Source organism: Emydura macquarii, unplaced genomic scaffold (assembly GCF_026122565.2).
Source record: "Emydura macquarii macquarii isolate MOO-44397 ecotype Brisbane River unplaced genomic scaffold, CSIRO-AGI_Emac_v2 contig_3390, whole genome shotgun sequence".
NCBI lineage: Eukaryota > Metazoa > Chordata > Testudines > Chelidae > Emydura > Emydura macquarii.
Window position 1 is genome coordinate 4531209 of NW_027133527.1, and position 22408 is coordinate 4553616.

The window sequence follows — 22408 nt, forward strand, 5'->3', positions numbered from 1 at the left end:
CTGCTTTAGAGAGGGCTGGTTTTCCCAGAGCGGGAGTGGAGTGGCATTTTCAAGGAGTCTCATGCAAAGCGGGACACATGCTTATATCAGAGGTGTCCTATCGGCGCTGGGGCTTTCCCATGTGTCCTGTACCACTGGTGCCACTCAAGGCGCTCTGTCTTCTTGTATTTACCAGCGAAGACAAGCAGGGGGTGGGGAGGAGATTATTGTATCAGAGGGGAAGCGCTCTCATTTTTGTTCTTTAAAGCAAAAAAAAAAAAATGGGGGGGGGGAGGCAGGGGGAGAAAAGGGCAAAGACAAAAAGCACTTTCTGACGGGCGTTTGTTAGCATTCCCTCTGCAGCTCGGTGTCCTGGCATTGTTATGGCTACAGAATTCCAGGGATGGACGTCAGTTTAGGGAGATTAAGTAATGGCTGGTGTGGGTAGAATTGGTCTGGTTTCTGGTCATTAGCCCAGACTATGGCAGTTAAATACGATGAAGCTGTGAAATAGAGCGAGGGCTCCTCATTCTATCATCTATTTAATTTTTAGATCTTTTTATTTCTTCGAATGTGTCAAGGAAAGCAGGCAGGGTGCTGATTACAAAGGGCTGTGAGTTTAGGGAAGCCGCTAAATCAGGGAAAGCATTGAGTGAAGGGACCGATTCAGGTTTCACTCACACCAGCGTAAAGGAGGAGTAATTCGACGGAAGTCAGTGGTGTTACGTCAGTACGAGAGGAGAATCAGGCCCACGTGTCACAAGTGTTCCTCCACTAGCAAAGGGTCTTGAAACTATAGCTGATATCTGAAATGATGAGAGAGAGAAATGAGGTGGCTACTGATATGTCCTGAAAATCCAGGGCCAAAACCTTTCTCAGTTCGTACTCAGAACTTGCAGAAATGAGAGGGAATTTTCCTGGCTTAAGGATGGAGTGAGGACCTCAGAGTTCGTGTCATTGTTGATCTGTCACACTTTATTTATTAGGTTTTTATTAGTGAATGAATGACAGAACCAAGGGGGCAATTGAACCGCAAAGTCTAGACTAATATGAATATCGGGGGCTGACTTAAAGGAATGTTGTCGACATCCTTTCGATAGAATTGTATCAAAAAGGAGTGATATAAAGAAAAAGAATGGAAAGAAATTATAAACACCATCTCAAGGGAAAATGTAGGAAGCAGAGGTGTTCGTACATTGCACTGCCTGAGGCTCTTTCATCAGTGATACTCAGATACTTAGCTCCTTTTAACATTAGGAACTTTAAAGTGTGAATTGCAGAGCTGATGAGCTCCAGTATTTGCCACAGGATCTCGTTGCATCCTGGGCGCCTTAACTCATTTCCAGTATTAATACGTTTGTAACTATCCAAGATAAAAGGCTATAAAAACTGAGGCTTCAGGGTGTAAGATTTCTGCCAGCAGTGAGGTGGGAGTGATTTTTTAATGCCATTTAAAGCATTGCACAACTCATCAGTGCATTATAGAAGGGTTTGGTTTTCCTCTAAGCATTAAGTATAAGGCCACTTAATCCGATCAAGGCTCTGATTCAGTTTGGCAAACCACGTATTCTTATTAGTGGCAGAGTAGCTCAGAAAATGCCACCTGGGGGAGTATATGCTTCAGATCTAGATGGGCAAGCCTCTCTGCGATCGCCCCTGCCAAGGCCCTCTCCATCTGTCTTAGTCTGGCACCTGGGTGCAATGGTGAGGGGCACCCTATTCCATGGGTGAGTTAGTAGCGTAAGCACCAAGCCTTCCATTGTTGTACCATTGAAGCAGCTGAAGTGCTGTGCAATAAATCAGCAAGTAGAATTCCTTTGGGCAAGCTGGTTTGCAAAAAATCCCTGCCCAGGTGTGGTGGCTGATAGTCTAAACCCCGTAGCTCCATGCTGTTCTTTCCCGTCAGTTCCCACCCCCACGTGCCTCCCACTCCAAATAAATATTAGCCACAGGCACCAAATCCACATGATAAACTAATGGCTGGTGAAATAAACAAAGGGCCTGATACCTTGGCGGGAAAGGGAGTTTGGCCATTGATTTCAATTCCTTTGATGGGTTTATTACTTAGATTGTGACCCTTTACACAGATTGCGTCTTTGCCTCGAAGAGCTAACACAGTTCAGGCCAGACTAAATGCACACTAAATGCATGGAGAGGTGGTGGAGGGGAGGACGAGGGTGAAGACAATATGATCAGAGACGTTTCTGACCGATAGGAATAGGAGAGATATCATGACCAAAGGCCATTACCCTCTGATAGCTGTTTGGTGGCCGAGGTGGAACAGCTGGTGGTGCGTCTCAATCGAGTTCCTCCCAGGATCACTGAGAACATCATTGGAACCATCACCACAAATTCCCAACCCTCTTTCCCCGGTGTTGGCGATCTTGGTGGACACGCCAAGGACGAGCTGGGTTATGGAGGCTGAGCTCTCCCCTAGAATAGGTCCCTCCATGGGTTGAGTCACACTGCAGGAGTGGGGTGTGTGGGTGTGTGTGTGTAGGGGTGTGCGTGTGCGTGTGGGAAACGTAGGCTGCTGCTGTCCACGTCTGACCAGTTCAGTCTCTGGCTCCTCACGCTGGCCGCTTTCCTCCACCCTGAAATCACACACAATCTAAGTGGCCAAAGTGAGATTATTTTTCAATGACCTTCTTGCCCACCCACCCCTCCCCTCCTCAGGCACTGGGAGCTTGTGAGCAAAGACTCAGCTTGGAGCACAGTGTCCCAGCCAAGTCCTTGAGCGTCTCCAATCAGTGCTCTGTCCCAAACACATTACCAGAGACCCTTGGCTGTAGCAGCTTGGATATAATATACCTTCCCGCCCTTAAACTGCATCTCAAAAGCACTACCATCTGTGCTGTGGGCCTTGGAGAATGCTACTGCCTCCATTACAATGTAGCGTCTCCCTGGCTTACATTACTGAATAAAAAAGGTAGAGGGATGCTAAAATCTTTTCCTGAAACATCCCTTTCCACAAATGTGTCTCAGACAGCAATATACTTGCATTGCTACAGACGTTCAAAGTCGTCCCTAGATGACCATTTTCTCTCCTTACTCTGTCCCTCGCCCTCACTGGCTTCTCCTCTTTTCCCTTATCGTTGCATCCATTTACCAACCCTTTTTCGGTGCTCCATCATGCCAAATTTCCCCGGAAAATCTTCCTTCGGGCAGCTTTGGAAAACTACATAAGCCCTGGGTTATAGCTGGCTGCCTCTCTCAACCGAGTGCCTAAAGCTTACGAGGGCAAAGAATAAAGAGCTGCGAAATGCAGAGATATAACAGATGTTGACGTGTAGTGAAAATACTGGACGCAAGAGCCTACAATAATAAATCTGAAAAATTAACACGTAGGAAAACGAAAAAAGGAGCAATATGTTTTGGTAATCATTTTGAACTGTTGAACCCGCCTGCTACAGTTCAAAAATCTCTGGTATTAGGCAGATGTCACTCAACCGGTGATTAACACGTTACTGAATTTCTCCAGTTGTTTAATAAAAGTTTTACATAACATGCAGGTAATTGCTTCCAAATGTGAAGGTAACAATGTGGGTTTCTATGCATGGCATTATTTCCTAGCATCAGGTGAAAACCCGCCTCGCTGCCTTTGTATCAGGCAAAGACCCACTAGGAAGATTCCCAAGATGGCCAGTTGTGTTCCCAGTCACTTCTTTTTAAAGAGAGAGTCAAAGAAATAGTCTGGGAAGCGTAAAGGGTTTATATCTGGTATGTTCCCTTTCCTTTAAATCTCTGCAAATCCGGTAAACAGGCCCCTTGTTCCAAACCTATGGCATAGTCATACACCCTGTAAATGAAAAATGACTGCCTTCCTGCTGGAAAATCAAAATCACATTGCAAGCAAATGTGGGCCAAGGGGAAAGTATGGCGCTGGGTCTTCATGATAACCAAAGACGCCATATCCTCCTCTGCTAGCTGTGTTCAGTCAGAACCATGTCGCGCTGGGAGAAAGAGACGGTCGTGCCCAACCCACCGCATGGTGGGGTTGTAATCTGAAATTGTCCCACCCGGGAGCAGCAGGAAGAGCGTTTTCAGCTGTTGACATTATTGGGCCCACCCCTCGGCGAGTGTACCCGGAGTAGCTCCGCCGACTGGAGCGTGGCCCTGGTGATTTACACCAGCTGAGCACCCGGCTTGTTCTGTAAAGGTGCTGGTGCAAGGAAACCCACAGCTCACTATTGAATTGGCCGGGATGGGGGCTGTGCTAACAGAGGCGACATGTACCTGTTGATGGGGGGGGAGGGGGGGAGGGCATGTGGCCGCCCCACACGTCACCACTGGAGAACAGAGGTTTTTCAAACTGTGGGGTGCGTCCCCTAGAGGGTGTGGAGGAACATCCGGGGGGACCGAACAGCAGTGCCAGGAGGCTTGGGCCAGCCCCACGCGGGGAGGGAGCGCCACCTTCACCCCCGGCTCACCTCAGCGTGCGAGCAACGGGACGTGCTGGGACGCTAGTGCAGCTGCAAAGGGGAGTCGCTGCCTCTTCACTGCTGGGCTAGAGGCATCCCGAGGCCTTGCCCACCCCCCTGCCCTGTGGGGAGAGGCGGCAGCGGCCCTTAGGAACATTGAGCTGTTGCTAAATGGAAGGCAGAAATCTGGGGTGGGGGTGGCAGGTGACTCCATGTGCCCCCCCACCCACAACGCCTCACCTCCGTGTATGATGAGAGAACAGAGTCAGAGGGGCACGGACTCTGGGATAGAGGGCGTCAAGTCATCTAGCGAGGTAGCAAAATTAGAGCAGGATAGTCTTAAAACAACGACGTTGTAGTGGGAGAGATCCTCAGCCGCCGTCAGCTGGCAGGGCTCCCGTAGGGAGCTGAGTATCCGGCCAAATGCGTCCATGGATGGCTCGCCCAAATTTGTTGGGCTGGGCAGCCTTCATGGGACAAGGCCGCCTCCACTTTGGACATCTTTTTTCTGGAGAAATACTTGGCGACTTTCTCAGTGTGGCAGGGAATATCGAGTCTCACCCGGGCCGTATGGACCAGCACTGGCATTTCCATTATGGCCGCCACCGTAACATTGTTGAGGTGCTGGGTTATGATGCAAGACGGTCCAGCGGTTAGGATGTTAGCCCGGGACGTGGGTGAGCTGGGTTCAATTTGCTGCTCCGCGACAAACGCCCGGTGGGCAAGTCACCTCGCCCTTCTGTGCCTCAGTGTCCCCTCTGCCCGGTGACGGTAATTGACTTGCCCAGGAGTGTTTGGAGGGGCGACACGTTAAAGACTGTGAGGTGCTCAGACACTGTGGTAACGGGCGCCAGGCCGCACCGCCGCCAGACAGATTCCCTGCCACAACACAATCCGTGCAACGTATGATTCTGATTACGAAGAGGTGAAATTCACCCAGCGCGGAAACCTGTGCGACCACCCCGCGTTGAGGCTTTGTCCTCCGAGGGGTAACCGTCACGCCATTACAACTGCTTTCGGGTTTTTTTTTACCATCTACCTTTCAGCCTCGTTTCCTTGAAATGCACTGACAGGCCCGTCCTGGCCAGAGAGACGTGGGTTAGGGTGGGGCGCCGGAGCTAACGGGGTGGCTTGCCAAACTGTGGTTGACTTTGTGGATTTTTAACTGCACCTGGGAGGTTTGGGCCTCTTCCCAGCACCACTGGCTGCTTCAGTTCCTAGAGAGCGAGTGATTTACGGGCATGTTATTAAAGCCCTGTTTTCGGCCTCGCAACATGATGTGGAGGCGACAGTGTTGAGGCGGAGGGAAAAGAGGGGGTTTCTCAGACCACCTGGGTGCTTAATGGCGATAAACGTTAGCGACGTTGTAGAAGTGGCCTGAGCAAAGCACTGGAGTATAGCATGCCGAGGACAGTTCTGCTGTGGCTAGGGTGGGATGGATCAGCTGGGATCTAGCCAGCATCCATCTCCTTTTCTTCGTGACGCCTCCAGTTAGTACCATTTCACCATCAGCCCCACCTTCCAGCAGCATCAGGCACTAGATTTCTGTGTGTGGAGGAGCTGACTGAAGAAAAATAGGGATGATCATGAAAATTAGGAAAACGGACGTGGTGGTTAATTAGAATTAATGAATGCAGGTATATGTTCAGTGAGCTACTGAATTCAAATTCTGCTCATTGGCCTTTTCTCATCCATACGCCCATCCCTTATCGCTGCACTATTTAAGCACAAGAGACGTGGTTGCGTGATCCAGCAAGGTCACGGGGGCAGCAGCCCGTGCAATCCAGCAGAACTCAGACAGTGAAGCGCCTGATCCAGCGTCTTTCCATTGACCTCTGCTTGCGGGGTGGATCCACAGCCACTGAATTCTCCGGTGTGTTGCTTTCACCAGTGCTCTGCCTGCAATCCCAAGCATGGGGTGAACCTGCAAAAGATGAGTCTTTTCACAACACCTGTTAAGTACTTTCCTGAGACTGAAGCAACAAGCCTTTAAGTTATGTATAGACTGCCAACGTACACAGCATTAATAACCTGCGTGAACACACTTAGTGAATGTATCACCCCACCACCATCACCCGCTCTCCTCCAGACCTCTCCCAGAATCCTAAGCACCCTCTGAACCTGAAAGGCCCAGGCAGTCTGCAATAACAAACCATCACTATTTGATAACACTAGGAATGCACATACCAGTTCCCAGGGATATGTGTGTAAAATGTCTCTCCTTCTGTAAGGCTTCTTACTTCACTGGCTTTTAAAGCCCTCACGTCTCCTGCAACCTGACCTGCTTCTTCCAGGGGAGCCAAGGGAAGGTGAGGCAGTGCCTAGCACAGTAAGAATACGTGGTAGGTTTGGTTACTAATGTGCACAACCTGTGCTACACTTGTGCTAGGGCAGGAGCTGTGTAAATCTCTACCTGGCTGTAGGCGGCTGTGTGTGGAGCCAGAATTGGATTGACCTTTCGGCAGCTCCAAGACAGCAGGGATGTGTAATCGCAGAAAAGTCTGGCAGGCGATCTTTAAGTTGCTCGATGTCTCCGTGCTGAAAAGCATTACCTGCTGAGATGAAACCGTTTGGCTGCCTTCCCCTTGTCTCCAAGGCAAACATAGACAGTTCTATTCATGCACACAAGAAATACGTATTTCAGCATTTGATTTCTGTTTTGTTTTATCTAACTCCATGGAGCTTGGATGTCTTTCTCATCTTGTACCGTGCTTTATATGCAGTCTCTATGATTGAGTGCTCTCATTGCATTCATAAAGAATGACAGTGGGGTTTTTCCCAGGGAGCATGGGCTTCTGTAACCAAAGGAAAACTTGTTGCTGGAAGAGCGAGAAGGACAGCTGAGCAAGAATGCTGGCATGCCCCTATCACGGCAACACAGCCTGCGGCCTGCAGTGTCGGTTCTCAAGATCCCAGTGCAAAGTAACAAAGCGTCCCCTCAAAAGGACTTCCTTTGAATTATTTTTTTTAAAGAGATGGGCCCAAATAGTAAATTTTTCCATTGAGATTTCATGCCTCTTAAAGCGTTGGGTCAGCCTATTACGGCACTTTGGGCAAGCTGTGAAAGGTAGCTCTGGGTCAGGGCAAAATTCAGCCATGAATTTCAGATCTGGCTCAGTCTCGGATTCCACCCTCCCCACAGTTCAGCGTGGGGGCCAGGTTTTCCCTTTTGTGCCTTTGCTAATGCTTGTTTGGTGGGCCTAACTCTGGGGACTATTTGGTTCGACCTCTCCGGTGCCGTAAAGAAGCAGAAAAAAGTGCTTGTGAGTTTCCACTTCAATTTCCATCTGAGATGGGCCCAGGGCTGCTGATCCAGGTTCCAGGTTCAGGGCATCCAGCTCCTGGGAATTTGGGTCAGGCCTCCCTCTAATTTCCAGAAGCTCCCACTAATGTAATTCTGGGAGATGATGTGAACTCCTGCCCCTGTTTTCTCCATCTCCACATCTTTCTGTGGCACCATTCCACTGCATCAGGTTGAAAGTCATTTAGGCTGAGCTGTACATGCACCAAAAATACCAAGGGTGCTTAAGCCCTATGCCGCCACCCACGATATCATGTATCTTGCTGTCAGTGGCAGAGCTGTTCACATCTGCGAGTCTCCCTGGTTATTCCATTAGCTTTTCTACATAACAGATGAACAAGTGCGGCAGGGTCTCAGCGCTGCGGGTTGCCAGCTGCTGATAAATCACTTTATGCTGAAGATCAATTGTTTCCTGTTTATGATTTGAAATATCTGTGTGTGCCTGAGCGGGTTGCATGGAAGGGCTCTCTTTCAAACTCAAACAGAATTCCCAGCCCAGCTTGAATCCTTGGTAATGTTGAAAACACTTTAAAAACAATAACAAAACAAGCCCATTTTTCCGAACCGAGCTCCCTGAAGGTCAGGGCTTTGTGGAATTGGACAAGTCATCATTTCACACCTCTCCTATCACTCTTTTTTCTATACCACCTTTGCTGTCTGTCTGGAACTGGAGAACTCTGGATCCCAGCTCACCCAATGCTTGTGAGTGTCTTCAGTACGGTCCGGCCCAAATTCTAGATCTGAATTTTGCTCATGGCCCCTTTCTTTCTAATGGACTAAACCCAAACACCCGAGGTGAACAGCGTCAGATGTTAGGGTGATCCGAATGGAGATGCAGATCTAACACAACCACACCAAGAAATCTGTTCCCTAGAGACAAGCATTCAACTACCACAGAATATGCTCCAAGGAGAAAGTCCAGGAAACACACCTTAACACACTCGAAACCTCCTTCACCAAACAAAGACACTCCACCAGAGAAGTAGACCGTATCATGCAATCGGACACCCAAATACTCCAAGAGAACCTGCTTCAATACAGAAATCAAACCCCCTCTGACTGCACGTCCCTTGTTGTCACCTACCACCCTGCAACCCATATGGGGGCATTGTCAAATAACTACAAACCCATACTCGATAGGGACCCCATCCTGAAATAAATCTTTCCTGAACCCCCTTCTTCTGGCCTTCAAACAATCCCCAGCCTCTCTAAGCTCATCATCAGAAGCCAGCTCCCCACAAACCAAGACTCACCAACTCAAGATAGCACCAGACCCTGCCAGAACAACAGATGTAAACCCTGCAGACGTACCTCCACTGCTACAAAGCTCAACACCTCCCACAACACGTTTCAAGATCCACGGGTCCTACACGTGCCCATCACAACACGTGGCGAACCTCCCCCAGTGCACGAAATGCCCCAGTAACAACTCTGGCTGTGGGTGAAACCAGATAATCCCTGCGCTCTCGAAGGAATTCACACAGGAAAGTGATAAAAGACAAAAACACCACGTCCCCGGTGGGGGAGCACATTCCACAAAGCGATCCTTCTACATCTGACTGATCAGTCCTTACCCTCAAAGGAAACCTACACAACGCTTTCCAAAGACAAGCCTGGGCACTGAACATCAAAACTTTGCTAGACACTAAAAAATATGGACTGAAGAGAGACACTGGATTTGTGGCTTCTTACAACAATCTGTAATCCTCTAACAACCTCCCCATCTCCCAGTTGCTTTCCCCTTGTTTCCACCCTATGACTGGAGGGGTGTTAACAGGCCACTTCACCTTGAAGGGTTCCTTGAAATATGTTTGAACTATTTATGTTAAACAATTTGTTCAGATCTTGTATTTAGTAGTCACACTCCAGCCAGGACTACGCTACAGACTTGTATTGGCATACCCCTGAGCGATGTACATCTAGCCTCCGAGTAGACAGCACAATGTCGTTGAGAGAGCGTGTCCCTTCTCCTGCTGACATAGCTACCGCCTCTCCAGGAGGTGGATTAACTAGGCCGATGGGAGAAGCTCTCCCCTCAGCGTAGAAACGTCTTCAATAAAGAAGCGCTGCACATGAAGACACCGCCCTTTGAGTTAGTTTCCCAGACTTGAGGAAGAGCTCTTCGTAAGCTGGAAAGCTTCCCTCTCTCACCAACGGAAGTTGGTCCAATAAAAGCTATGACCTCGCCCACCTTGTGTCTCATGCAGAACTCGATGCAGATACAACTGAGAGCCCAAGTCTGTAGCTTGAGTTCATTTCTGAATGGAATGGAGACCGGTAAAAACAGGACCGGTTGTGGTTTTGCAAAATTTTGTTGGTCAGGGTTTTTGTGGCAAGGGCAAATTCCTAACTCGGTTCCAGAACCAAATTTTGCCATTGGCCTCCCTTTCTATAACTGGCTGGATCAAAAGCCCAGGTGCAGACCATTTTGAGAGCGGTTGAAAGGTGAATCAGAGTCTTGTGGCTCCTCTCATGCTCTGTCCCTAGCGAAGGGATGCTTGAACCTAGGCTGGGCCTAGGACTAACCTGTATGATCATGGCAAAATCTACTTCGGTCATTGTTTGAGGCGTGTGGGTGGGAAAGGTCATCTTCAACTCCTCTCTTTCCAACTTGAAAGGAGGAGGTAAGATTTCCAACAAACTCTGGTACCTATCCAATCTAGAAAAGGCATCAGTGCTATCAGAAAAATTGTCTTTAGGAATCCCGGGGAACAGGAGAGGGGCAGACAAGTGGGGGATGGGGAGGAGAGCAAAGTCTATTTGACCACAGGCCTCTCTTCAGCTGTGTAGACTACTGAAGACAAATTAACTGCAGGAAGCATTTCCTGTGCCTAAGGCTTGTACTCAGGAGGGAGATGTTCACAGTGAAGGTCAAGAGTTGAAAGACGAAGAAGAAGGGAAAACAGATAGGAGATCCATCTTCCCATATAAAATCCCCGGAGCAGGAGGCATTTGGAAGTCATTTTTCATCAGGCCGAGAGGCTTTGTTGCTAGTCCTTTAAAAGGCATTATTTTACCCACGTACCTCTTATATTCTGTGACATGGGAAAAGAGTTCTCTCAGTCCTCACAATGTATTTGACAAGCTTCCTCTGGGACGTTGCAGGGGACAGTATTGGAACACGATGTCCAGGCAGGTATCTGTAGCTCCGTGACTGGGAAATGGGTGGATGGCATATTTTCAAGCCTTTTTTAGTTGTTGTTAAAAATGAAGTGAATTTATTGCTGGTGAAAAGTACGGGAACGACCCTGGAGACTGAAACTGTTTAGCTAAAGATTGGGCATATCTTACTCCACCAGACGCTCAGTATTGATTTGGGTGGCAGCTGAGGAAATGGTACTATTGTAAGGGTTAAAGAAATAAAAGCAAGCCCACCATCTGATGTCATTTATCTAATAGATCATGTTTTCAGACCCGGCCTTTGTTTATAAACACTCCATAGGCTGTTCTGTCCAAAAAGTAGGTACACAGAAAGAGAAGCCAGATTAGGTCTGGATGAAAACTTGGCCCTATAAAAATGTGTTGCTAGAACTTCTAGCTATTGGGAGCTAGGAAGAAATTTTCCCTGGAGGCAAGTTATCCTATAACTGCTTACTGCAGGGTATTTACACATACTTCTAAAGCAGTTGGTAGCAACCACTGTTGGTAAGAGAACTGTGGGCTACATGGACACTTGGTCTCACTTGGTCTGGCAATTTCTATGTTCCTAAGAATGTAAAAATTTAAAACAAATCCTCTCGGAGATACAAAGGAAATTAATAGCTTGGCTTTACTGGTGTTAATACACAGGATAAGGAAATCAAGGAAATGGGGAGGGGAAAAGTCTGTGTATCAGGAGGAAGGAGAGTCCCCAGTATGGTTAAAGCAAAATTTCTCTCTGGAAGGAACTCAAGAAAATTATGTTCCTTCTGGGTTTCTCTCTCTCTTCTTCTGGCTTATAAAAACACCTTGGCTCGGATATTACATCAGCTTTGACTTTTATTAAAAACCCCTGTTCTGGTTGTGCAGTTTTCATGCTGTTACATAAAAGTAAAACTTTATGGCAGGAACTAAAATTAGGAAGGAAACATCTTTGTTATTTTGATTTATAAGACAAATTCAGCATTCTGTGCATTCTGAACACTTTAACCTTTCATATGGATGTTGCTGATTTTGGAGAGATTGAGCCCTGGGATTTGAATATAGAGATTTTGAAGAAGAAGAAGAAGTGATTGACCTCCTTCTTTCTGCCTGCTGTGTTTAGCACGTTGTCAGGTGAGCAAGGCCTCTATGGGCTTAGATTGCTCTTTCAGGATAGGGCCCCAAGACATGAACATCGGATCAGAGCATTGCATTGCAACTGGGGACAGTTTTGGTTTTGCAAAATCAGCTGTAGTCCAGTTCTGCTTTTGTTGGAAGAGGAGGAGGTGTGAGAGATTGGATAAGACTTTGGTTTGCACCTATTTCTGACTGCAACTGCTTTTCAGCTGGTAACTTCAGCACACTGAAATGCCACTCATGAGAAAGATTGATTGGCACCCAATGGGCACTCTGGAATGACTCTGCACAAGAGACCTTCTCTGGAGCCAGGGTGCAGAGATTTTGTCCTTGCGTGGTTGCTATGGCAGGGAACTAATTGGTAAGGGAGTCTTTGAAGAGATTCTTAACACTTGAGGAAGATCATGCTCCATGCCTCGTTGTGTTCATCTTTGGATGCCACCAAAATAGACAACCCTAAGAGCACAACTCTCCTTTTCCCAGACACATGCCTATGCATACCAGGGTTCGGATGATGTGAAGCTGGGATCCCTTCATGTCAGTGCTTTAGAGACGATTCTCTGTGGTTGGGAAGGGAGAATATGGGGATGAGGGTGTAACCTGATGGTCTCTGAGTTTCCTTCCAGTCCCAATGTCTGTGCAAGCGGCTCCTGTCCTTGGAAGATTTACAGAGCAGCAGTAAGTATTTCACCAGCTCTTTATTAATAATGCAGCAATAAAAAAGGTGCAGCCTCTCTCTCCAAGGACTCGCAGAGCTTTTTAATAATCCAAGGAGGATTTAGCTCTCCTCAATAGGTAGAATTTACCGGTAAGCATGCTTTACTGCTCCTTTGTTACAGTGAGGCTGTTCCCCCATCATCTAAGTGTGAACTGAGGCTCTGTGATAGGCTATCCCATAAATCTCTGGTCTCTAAGCCTTTTCTTTTTAATATTTGCAAAATGGGGAAGCAGAGGGGAGTCCCGGACTAGACAGATCAGGGGTGTTTTTTGGGAGCATTTTAACCCTCTGAGTTCTCAGAGGCTCTTTTTCCTCCTGGACAGCAGAGCATGGTTTGCGTGGAGGGCTGGCTATTTCACAGGAGTTTTTTAAAGCAGGCAGTTACATATAGCAATTAAATCCTAAATGGCAGCTTAAAAAGCTCTTTTGGAGGTTTAATAAGCGTAGCACTGTATATAAGAAGTGAATCTGGCTGCGTTTCAATCACTTCAAATGACTTAAGCAATAAATGCAGAACTCTGCTCGTATTCAGACATTACAGTTGGGTAATGTGGCTTCTCCTCTCATACGGGTTCAGTCGCAGTGATGTCAGAGGTGGGCTCGAGCCCCCAAATTTGGAACTAGATCAAGATTTTGAATATCACGAAGTGTGTGGTAGGAAGTTGTAGGGTGGGGATAGGGGAAAGAGTTAGATCCAGGGTTTTGGTTTGGGGCCAACAAAATTAAATACTAACAACAGACTAATTGGAAGTGAGGAAACCAAGTAACTAAAAGCACTAAGCTAATATGCTGATATTTTCCCCTCTGCTGTCAGTGTGATGTCAGTCCAATCCCTGCTACCTTATGTCTGATCTCAGATGCAAGGAGGTGGGGAAATTTGTACAAGAGCAGCATGAAACGGAGGGATTTAGGTTCGCAAGAGTTTGTGCAAACATTTTCTTCAACACTCCCTCGCTGTGAGGTTTACCACCCTGGATATTGATTTGATTTCAAGTTTAAGTATACCCTAAAATTCAAAGAGAAATTCAGCTAAGACAACAGGGATTTGCTTGATTTCCACCCAAAATCAGAAACTAATCGAGACGGCATGAACTGTGGCCCAGGTTCTTTTGAAGCTTGGTTCTGATTCCCCAGTATGTTCACAGACATCAGTGAAAGTTCTGATGAACCAGGTCGGAATTCCAGGTTTGTTGCATTCCTGGAATAGGAGCCCTGCGCTGCAGACAGCTGGTGTTTTCCCAGAGATGGCCTGTCACCTGACTCTGCCATAAGTATTCAGCATATAGAATTAATCAGCTCATCACAGTACAGCCAGGTTGAAATCTAAGGTCACAAATGAAAATTGGTTTGGCAACCTCATGCCCTGGTGGCACATCTAGTGCATGCTACTAATGTACCCTACAGCATGGCACGGTGCACCATGACGGGCAATCTCTGCTCGGGAGATGCCCAGAACCAACATAGCTGGATTGTCACAAGTGACAAATGAGATGCATGGGTGGAGTAGGTTGAGGATCCGGACTGGAATAACAACGGGTGCTGCGGGCCACCTCTGAGCTGTAGTCACCCATTTTGTGGGGCAAAGAAGGAAAAGCCGGGAGGTGGCGTCGGTCTTTGTTGAGGTGTATTGGCAGAGCTGTCTGTTGAAGTGGCACTGGAGTAACACGGGGGTTGTAGGCAGACATGAGGTGCATTGAGGGAACTGTGGGGAGCCCAGAACTTGAAAAGCAGCGGGTGCTAAGTCAGAAATGAGTTGAATTTAGAGACTAGTATGAAGGCAGCAAGGGCAGGAAGCTTGCAAACCATTGGGTCACGTTATGTTCTGGTCTTGCCAGCATTATCAGTGGCTCACATTTATGGTTCTTCTGCACATGACTCTGCAGCTATCCCAATGGATAGGCAGTCCTGATTTTCCTTTATGCTGATGCTGTAATATTTGTCATATGTTGCACCTGCTGGTATTGGTTTATATAGCACCTAAAGATTTCGATAGCACCAGACAGAGTGTGGTCAGTTGGCTTAGCAAGTCCTGTCAGTTTATTTTTGATGGAGACTCACTGACATCCTGACCTATTCTGTGTCTCTGGACTATTGCCAGCATTTACTTAACGAGGAAACTATTTTCTGGAGCCACGGATGGCTCGGAAGATTGGTAGCAAAATAGTCACATACGTGTGAGTTCTAGGTCACGTGTTCAAATCCAGTCCAGGTGGGTAGCAGCCAAACGTTGTTACCATCTGATGGCTGTTCAGTCATCTATGTGGAAAAAGTTGTTGGGTGTCCTCCAGTTCCTTGTGGGCAGGTGTCTACATCAGAAAATCTACCACCGCAGCTGAAACTAATTGGAACCCTAACTGGGAGCCTCAGCAAAGACCTGTGAAGTCCAATCTATGGATTCGTATGGTCTCCACCACCGTAGCATCTGATCACCAGGCACTCATTGAGATTTTTGTCCTCACCACACCCGGTGCTGTACAGAAGTGCTATCCCCATTTGACAAATGGAGAATGAAGGCACAAGGAAGATTACGTGACTTGTCCAAAGTCACACAGGAAGTCTGAGGCTGAACTGTGGGTTGAATGCTGGTTTTCTGAATGATAGTGTAGTACCTCATCTACCAGACCACCTGTTCTACCTGCAAATGCATTATCTCACAATTATGATAGAACTGGTCTACCCAATTTGGGCTTGAGACACGTTAACAGAGCAGTGAGAAGAAATTTGTGTTGCTATTTCCCATACTGTATCTACTCCATGGTTAGCTAGAGAAGGAAACAATCTTGAGCATATACCCATTGAAACGTGGGCCCTGCATTTTGCTCTATGCACGGACAAAAATGTAGAAGAGAAAAGATATTTTCCATATCTGCATAAGAACTAGGACAGACCTCAGTGAAGACATTGCCAAAGCGGTTTGGAGAAACACAGTGCTTCCTTCTGTTCTGAATTATGCTGGTGTAAATCAATAGTAGTTCCAGGGACATCATTAGAATTACACCAGCTATTATTTATTTATGGTACCAACTACATGCCTTAACCAAGATTGGGTCCCTATTATATTAGATACATGGGTCCATATTATATTAGATACATGGCTATAGTAAGAGAGAGCCCTTGTGCTAAAAAGCTTACGAGTTAAATAATTTTACCACTGGGGCAAGTGAGAGGCGATTCAGACTCATAGTTTTCCATATGCTCTGCCTCTGAAAAGACAGGTCTGTAGAGGATGCTAACACTGACCCCCCATCAACCCTCCCTTACTTTCCGCTGCCTACATTTCCATCTTTCATGCATTGCACAGTTTGAAAAATGAACTTTGTATCCATTTTATCATAAAGGATCTTGGGCTTTTTAAGCCCAGCTTTATCAACAGTGGTGAAAGGTCCCGTGATGGGCAAGAGGTCTGCTTTTGAAATTGAACAAATTGTCGTTTTATGGTTCCCGTGTCTGTGGGGTGCTGTAAATCTCTTAGCCTTTAACGCATCTGTTCTTTTCCAGCCACGCTACCAGCTTCTCGAGGAGGAGAAGGAGAAACTTCTGACATTTCCTGACATCGGCTGTGATCGAGGCCCCCAGGAGCGTCTCAGAAAAGGTTTTTAAAGTAATATTTATGGATGATCACTGTGAATCAGGGCCCTAAAAGGTAGAGAGAGAGGGCTGTTGTTCATTAATGTTGGGAAGCTGTGCAGTGAGGATTTCCCTGTGGAGGGACAAAAGAAATGGAGAGAAAGTGAAATAGCTTTAGAGTTAATCCAGATCTTGTTCTGGTTTTATTTCTAAACGTTGTCGTTGGTAAAAATCAGAACCTTGTTTTGAAAAGCAAAGAAATAAAATCATTTAAAAAAACTACCCACACATTTTTGGAACAATTTTCTTTGAAATGGTTTCTTTTCAAAATTCCATAGTAAGAAAAGATGATTTTTTTCTAATCAGGCTTATAAATATACCGTAGTATGGTGGTGGGTTTTTTCCCCACATCTTGACACGAAGGACCTACCACTGCTAATGCACTAAGAACAAGTTCAACGTGATGATATTTACTGAAGAATAATTTTCTTACTGTAGAAACCTGATAACTTCCAGTTGGATTAAAATGCTGTAATGCTTTGCATTCATAGAGTGGCTTTCATCTGAGGATCTCAAAGTGCTTAATTAAGCCTCAAAATCTTAATGAATAACAAACCTTAATTAAGCCTCATAACGTCCCTTGGTGGTAGTTTAATATTATTACCTCAGTTTCACAAATAGGGAAACTAGGCATGGGAAAGGTGAATGGCTTGACAATGTCAGTGGAAAAGAACCCAGGAGTCCTGCCTTCCAGTCTCTTTCCCTAAGGGCCCAATCCAATGCTCACATAAGTCAACTGAAAGTCTCCCAAAGACTTCAAATGGAGTTGGATCACACTCTAAAATAAAAATTCCCCTTAAATTCAACACAGCCAGGATTTCACCCTCCGTCAAACAAGGATACATCTGAATAAAATTAGAGCTCTGAATGACATCTTTCAAGCAGCAAATGCTGAATTACCTCTGGTATATCTCCTTGCTTTACTCCATTGAATGTGTGCAGCACACGGGGCCCAATCTGATCTGAATTACACATGTGTAAATTTGGAGTCACTCCATTTGCTTCAGCAGAGTTTCTTTGGTTTTGCACTGGTTGAAACTGAGATTAGTATTTGGCCGAGATATGTAGGACCATACAATGATGAAAGACCGTACCTAGAGATTCCTGCCCCTATTTTTGTGGTGTTTGTATTTTATGGGGTTTCAGTATTAACACTGCATTTCTTGCTTCTTGAAGGGGCAGATATCAGACCCGCTAGGGTTGTTTGAACGTTTTGGGGGGTTTTTTTTGGTGATTTAATTTTCCAGTAGTTTTTGTAATGATGCTATTAAACTGGAGTAGGAAGAAAGCGATAGGTGATACAGGTAGAAGAAACACTGTCACTGTTGTGCTAAAGCGTAGGCAAATCTAGTGACTCCAATGTCTTGCCAATGGGGTCAGAAGGGAAAACTTTAGCTGAATATTAGAAGTATCATTATGCAGTGCATGGAAGTCAATGAGGTTTCACCAGTGTCGTATATAACCCTATAATTCTAATAGTTCAGGTGGTGGAGTAAGCTTGCCAAGGGTGACTGCAGGATTGCCACAGCTGGGGGCACGTAAGACTAGACCTGAAACCTTTCTATAAATACAAGATGCTTTCTGAATAAGGAAATCAACCCTGCATTGTGGCTGGAAGGAGACACTAGAAAAGACCCAGCAAATGGTCCACCAAACCCAACTCATTTCCTGCCATGAGGCAATAGATTTTGTGTAGCATTCTTAATAATGAAGTCACTGCACAAGTCTGCAGTGCAGTAGATGGTCATCTTAATGCACCAACTTAGGCACCTACCCACCTTACAAGAATATATCCCTTAGGATGGCAGCTGCTCCATCCCTCATTAACAGAGTTGATGCGCCTAGCAGATGAAGAGTAGGAGTATACGTGTAGTAGTGTGATAGCGCTTTGCCTCATTGTTTTCATAATTCACACAGTCACAGCATGCACTGTAATAGACACCTCTGGGGTTATCATCTACGTGTGATCTATATTCATATGAACCGAAGGGCCCATTTGCATGTATACATCCATAAGTCAAAATCCTCCAGCCATGACCACGGATGAGTTGAGTGCAAATCTGCCGTGCACTGGGCAGAGGACAGGCTGTGAAGAGCTCATGCAGGGTGTTCTCAAACCCTGCTTCTATCTGTCCTTGTGCACAGGAATGGGATACTTGGGGGCTGAGGTAGTGGATGGGAACATGGAGTGTGATTTACTTCCTGGTGCACGGATGCAACAGTTGTGTGTGCCCTTCCTCCCTGGGGATGTGGTGGGGGCAGGGCTGTAAAGCCATGATGATTACATCAGAAGAGCAGCTGCGGGAGAATTCAGGCCCCCCCCCCAGCCCTTGTGAAACATGCTTGCATGCTGTGCATTTGCTGGGGTTGTATATGGGGACCAAGATCTGGCCCGTAATCCATGCTTCCGTCCTGAGAGTATGCAGCGTTGTTGTTGTTCATTAAGCACAGTGCATTGGTTGTTTGTTGACTCGCGACCCCTTGCTGAGTCATTACTCATGAGCATTAAAACAACTTTCTTTCTTTTGCTAATAGCCCAGTTAGACCAAGAGGCTGGCAGCTATTTAACAGTTAGCTCATTTAAGACTTTATTCTTCAGCTCCTACAGCACCTGCCAAAAACCGGAGCATTTTCCTGCTTCCCAAATTAGCAAGGGGGGATAGGCCATAAGCCAGCCTATAGCCTGCACTCCCAGCCTTGCCCCGCACCAGCTCACGGGGAATGGCTCTTTGGAATCTGCGCAACATACCCCACTCCCTTTTCTTATTCTTTATGGTTTTAAAAGAATTTGGTCTGGTACTGTTTGCACACAAAAAACTCCCCCTGAAGTCAGTGGGGCTTTGGGTTGCGCAAGGAATGCAGAATCAGCCTCAACGTGTGAAACATTGCCAGGCCGGGGCATCAGCTTTCAAATACCTCTGAGACATTTCGTAGCATCACAGAACTTAGCGCTAGAAGGGCCCTCTAGGTCAGATCTGTGGTGGTCTGCTCTGGGCCGGACACGACTGTTCCCTACAGTAGGCTTGGCTAATGCTTTGCCCATCATTTTAAATGTCTTTCCAACATCTCCAGTTAAAAAGAAATCTCCATCTCTCTCCCCGTCTCTTTCTTTTTAGTGAAACTTTGCTTGGAACTTATAGAAAGCTTGCCCAAAAATAACACTGGACTCTTGCCCAGCTGTGGGAGTTGTGACTTCTGAGCAGGGAAATCTGCAACGTGATTTGTTTCATGGCAGATTTCTGTCAGCTTTGGCACCTCTCCATCCTTGCTGGTACCAAATTTACAAGGTTTCTCTTTTCCAATATTTTATTTCTCTCCTGGGCTTACCTCGGACTCTCCAAGGCCTCTTCTCCATAAAGCCATCTTGGCACTGCCACCCTCAAAACATGGGGCAGAGAAACCCATAAAAGTAGCCAACAAGCATTGTGACTTTTCTTTACTCGGAGCTGCCAAGACAGTGTCACGTCCTTTGGGACGACGTTAAAACGTAGCGAAGAGGGGAGGAGTCACAGGTTTGGTTTGGTTTGTTTCCCGTTTGAAACGTAATTTTTCTATTTGTGCAAAAAAGAGTTCTGAGGAATTTCTGTAGGAGGAAAACGGATTTAGAGATAACTGGGGGCCTTGGGACAGGCTCCAGCTTCTGTGAGCTGAATTCTAGGATTGTTATTCCGGCAAACTCCTGTTTGATATCAATGGGAATTTTGCCTGAGTAAGGACTGAGTAAAAACTGAAGGCATGATCCTCAGTGGGGTGTAAACTGGAAAAGGTCTATTGACTTTAATGCAGCTACTCCAGTGTATACCAGCTAAGTATCTGGCCCCGAGGGCTGAGTTGCATCCTCCTGGCTAGTGAGGCCCATAAAGACAACTCCACGTTGTTCCTTTCTCACGGAATGCCCTCCAAATTCTTCCACTGGGAGAGCAGGGAAGACAAGCGGGTTGGAAACCAGCAGATCTGCCGGTGGCAGAGTGCCATCAACATGAAGGCTTTGTGTGGTTACCTCGGCTCTTGGACCCCGGCAGCTCTGTCCTGGCTCCCTGTCAGTATGCACCTGATTTTCTCTTCATGAATTGTGGTAAATCAGGAGTAACTCCACCTAAGTCAATTGGGTTACACTGGAGTAAATGAGGTGTAAGTCAGAGATGAATCCTTTGGCCCTACGAATCCTTTGGCACCATGGGCACAGGAACTCTTCAGGCAGTCACTGGCCTGGGCCTGCAAATGGGTGCCCTGCCAGGAGCAGGAGGTGGATCCAGCTGGCTCTGCCCTTCCATGGAGGAGTGAGATTCATGGCTTTAGAGGACATGGCCTCTTTTTACTCAAGACCTCAGAATCTACCCAGATTAGCTTAGACTATGATGTCTTTGAGGCAGGGGCTCTCTTACTACGTGACTATATGGCGCCTAGTGAAATGGGACCCTAAGCTTGATAGAGAGCACTACTGTAATGCAATGGCTAATTCAGCAGAAATGTCTTTCTCTCTCTCTTCTGCGGCATGGACCTCGATCCCCCTGTTCTGCACTTGTTTGGTGCATGGAACCTGGGTTAACTTTCAGCCACAAAGCAGACAGACCAATAGAAAGAGGGAGCTTTCCTTTCATTGGGAAAACAAAACAAAACCAAAAAACCCTCAGAAAACTCCGGTCTGGGCAAACACAGCCGAGCAGTCTTTGTCTTGATGCAAACCTGCTCTTTCCGCACCACATTAATTTAAGATGCTATGAAGTGAGAGGTGTGGGCGGGAAAGGGAGAGTGGGGAGTTGCTGTCTGAAATTTGTTTGGAGTCTTTGCAAGATAAATCCTTGTGGAATTTAATTTAAACAAGCTGACACCAATATGAATCATGCCACCGTTATCCGCTTTTGAACACTTCCTACCAAACGCTTGCACGTTTCGGACTTTTTCTATTCAAAATGACAGACTAAAAGCATCTCAAAGTGTGTTTAAGTCCCCCCGCCCCCCTCCCCATCCTAACAGGGTGTAATCTTTTTTCTTTCTTTCTTCCATGTAATAAGAAATAACATCTGTTATAAAAATCTACTGGCCAAGGGCTGCAACAGCGGATAACAACTTATCAAAATTTGGCAATTTGAAACAGTGGCTGGTTTTGAACAGAAACCGTCTCAGTGCCGGTCATGTGATCAGGGGCTCTACGATTGTGTTGTCTCATCTGTCTACAATCTGAACAGATTAAATGTATTTAGAGAGAAAAGAAAGGAGAGTGCAAAGCGCAGAAAAGAGAGCGAGAGAAAGGGGGAACCAAAAGGAGGAAGGAAATAAAAGAAAGACTTCCAGTAAAGTGATTAAATGCTTTGGTCCTCATGGTGAAGACAGCACTGTATTTAAAAGATTTACACGAGTTTATGTAAAATCTCCTACATTTTACTGAAACAAAACAATCAGGCTTTATAACATGCTTGAGTCTAAACATATTAGCTCGAGTGACTGTGTCTAGACTGGTCATTGGCTTTAATAGAAGAGCTATATTTCTGAAGAGGCAGAAAAGTGGTCAGGAGCAAGCATGGAACATGGGAGATTGTAGAATTCAAAAGGATAAACATTATTTGATACCCTATTTATAGGGCACCACAGGGGAAAAGGTAAAGGTTTCAGAAAAGAAAGAAGCACTTTAATTTTATCTGGAGATTTTCCAACAATAAAATCTAATCCATCATTCTCACTGGGTGACTGCTCTTAATGAAAATTTAGAGGCTGTGACTGAAATTTAGAATTCACAAGGGATACTATTAGGAAGATGTCTAGCAGCCACGCAAAACCCGTTATATCATGGCCCTGCCAAGGAGCGGGGGGGAAGTTGAGTGTGAAACGGATGGATCTTAATTTCGCACCCTGACTCCCTGGATCACAGAGGGTTCCACTTCTATAATGGACTTCACTTCACAGCTCCCAGAGTCAAATCCATCCAGTGGAGTTACACCGGGCATGAATTTCTCTCACTGGGTGAAATCCTGGCTCCACTAAAGTCAATGGGAGTTTTGCCACAGACTTCAGTGGGATCAGGATTTCACCTACTATTTTACCTTGCCTCTGAACCAGCTTGTCTGGTTGGTCATTTCCTTTAGCTTATACAAATGGCAGGTACTG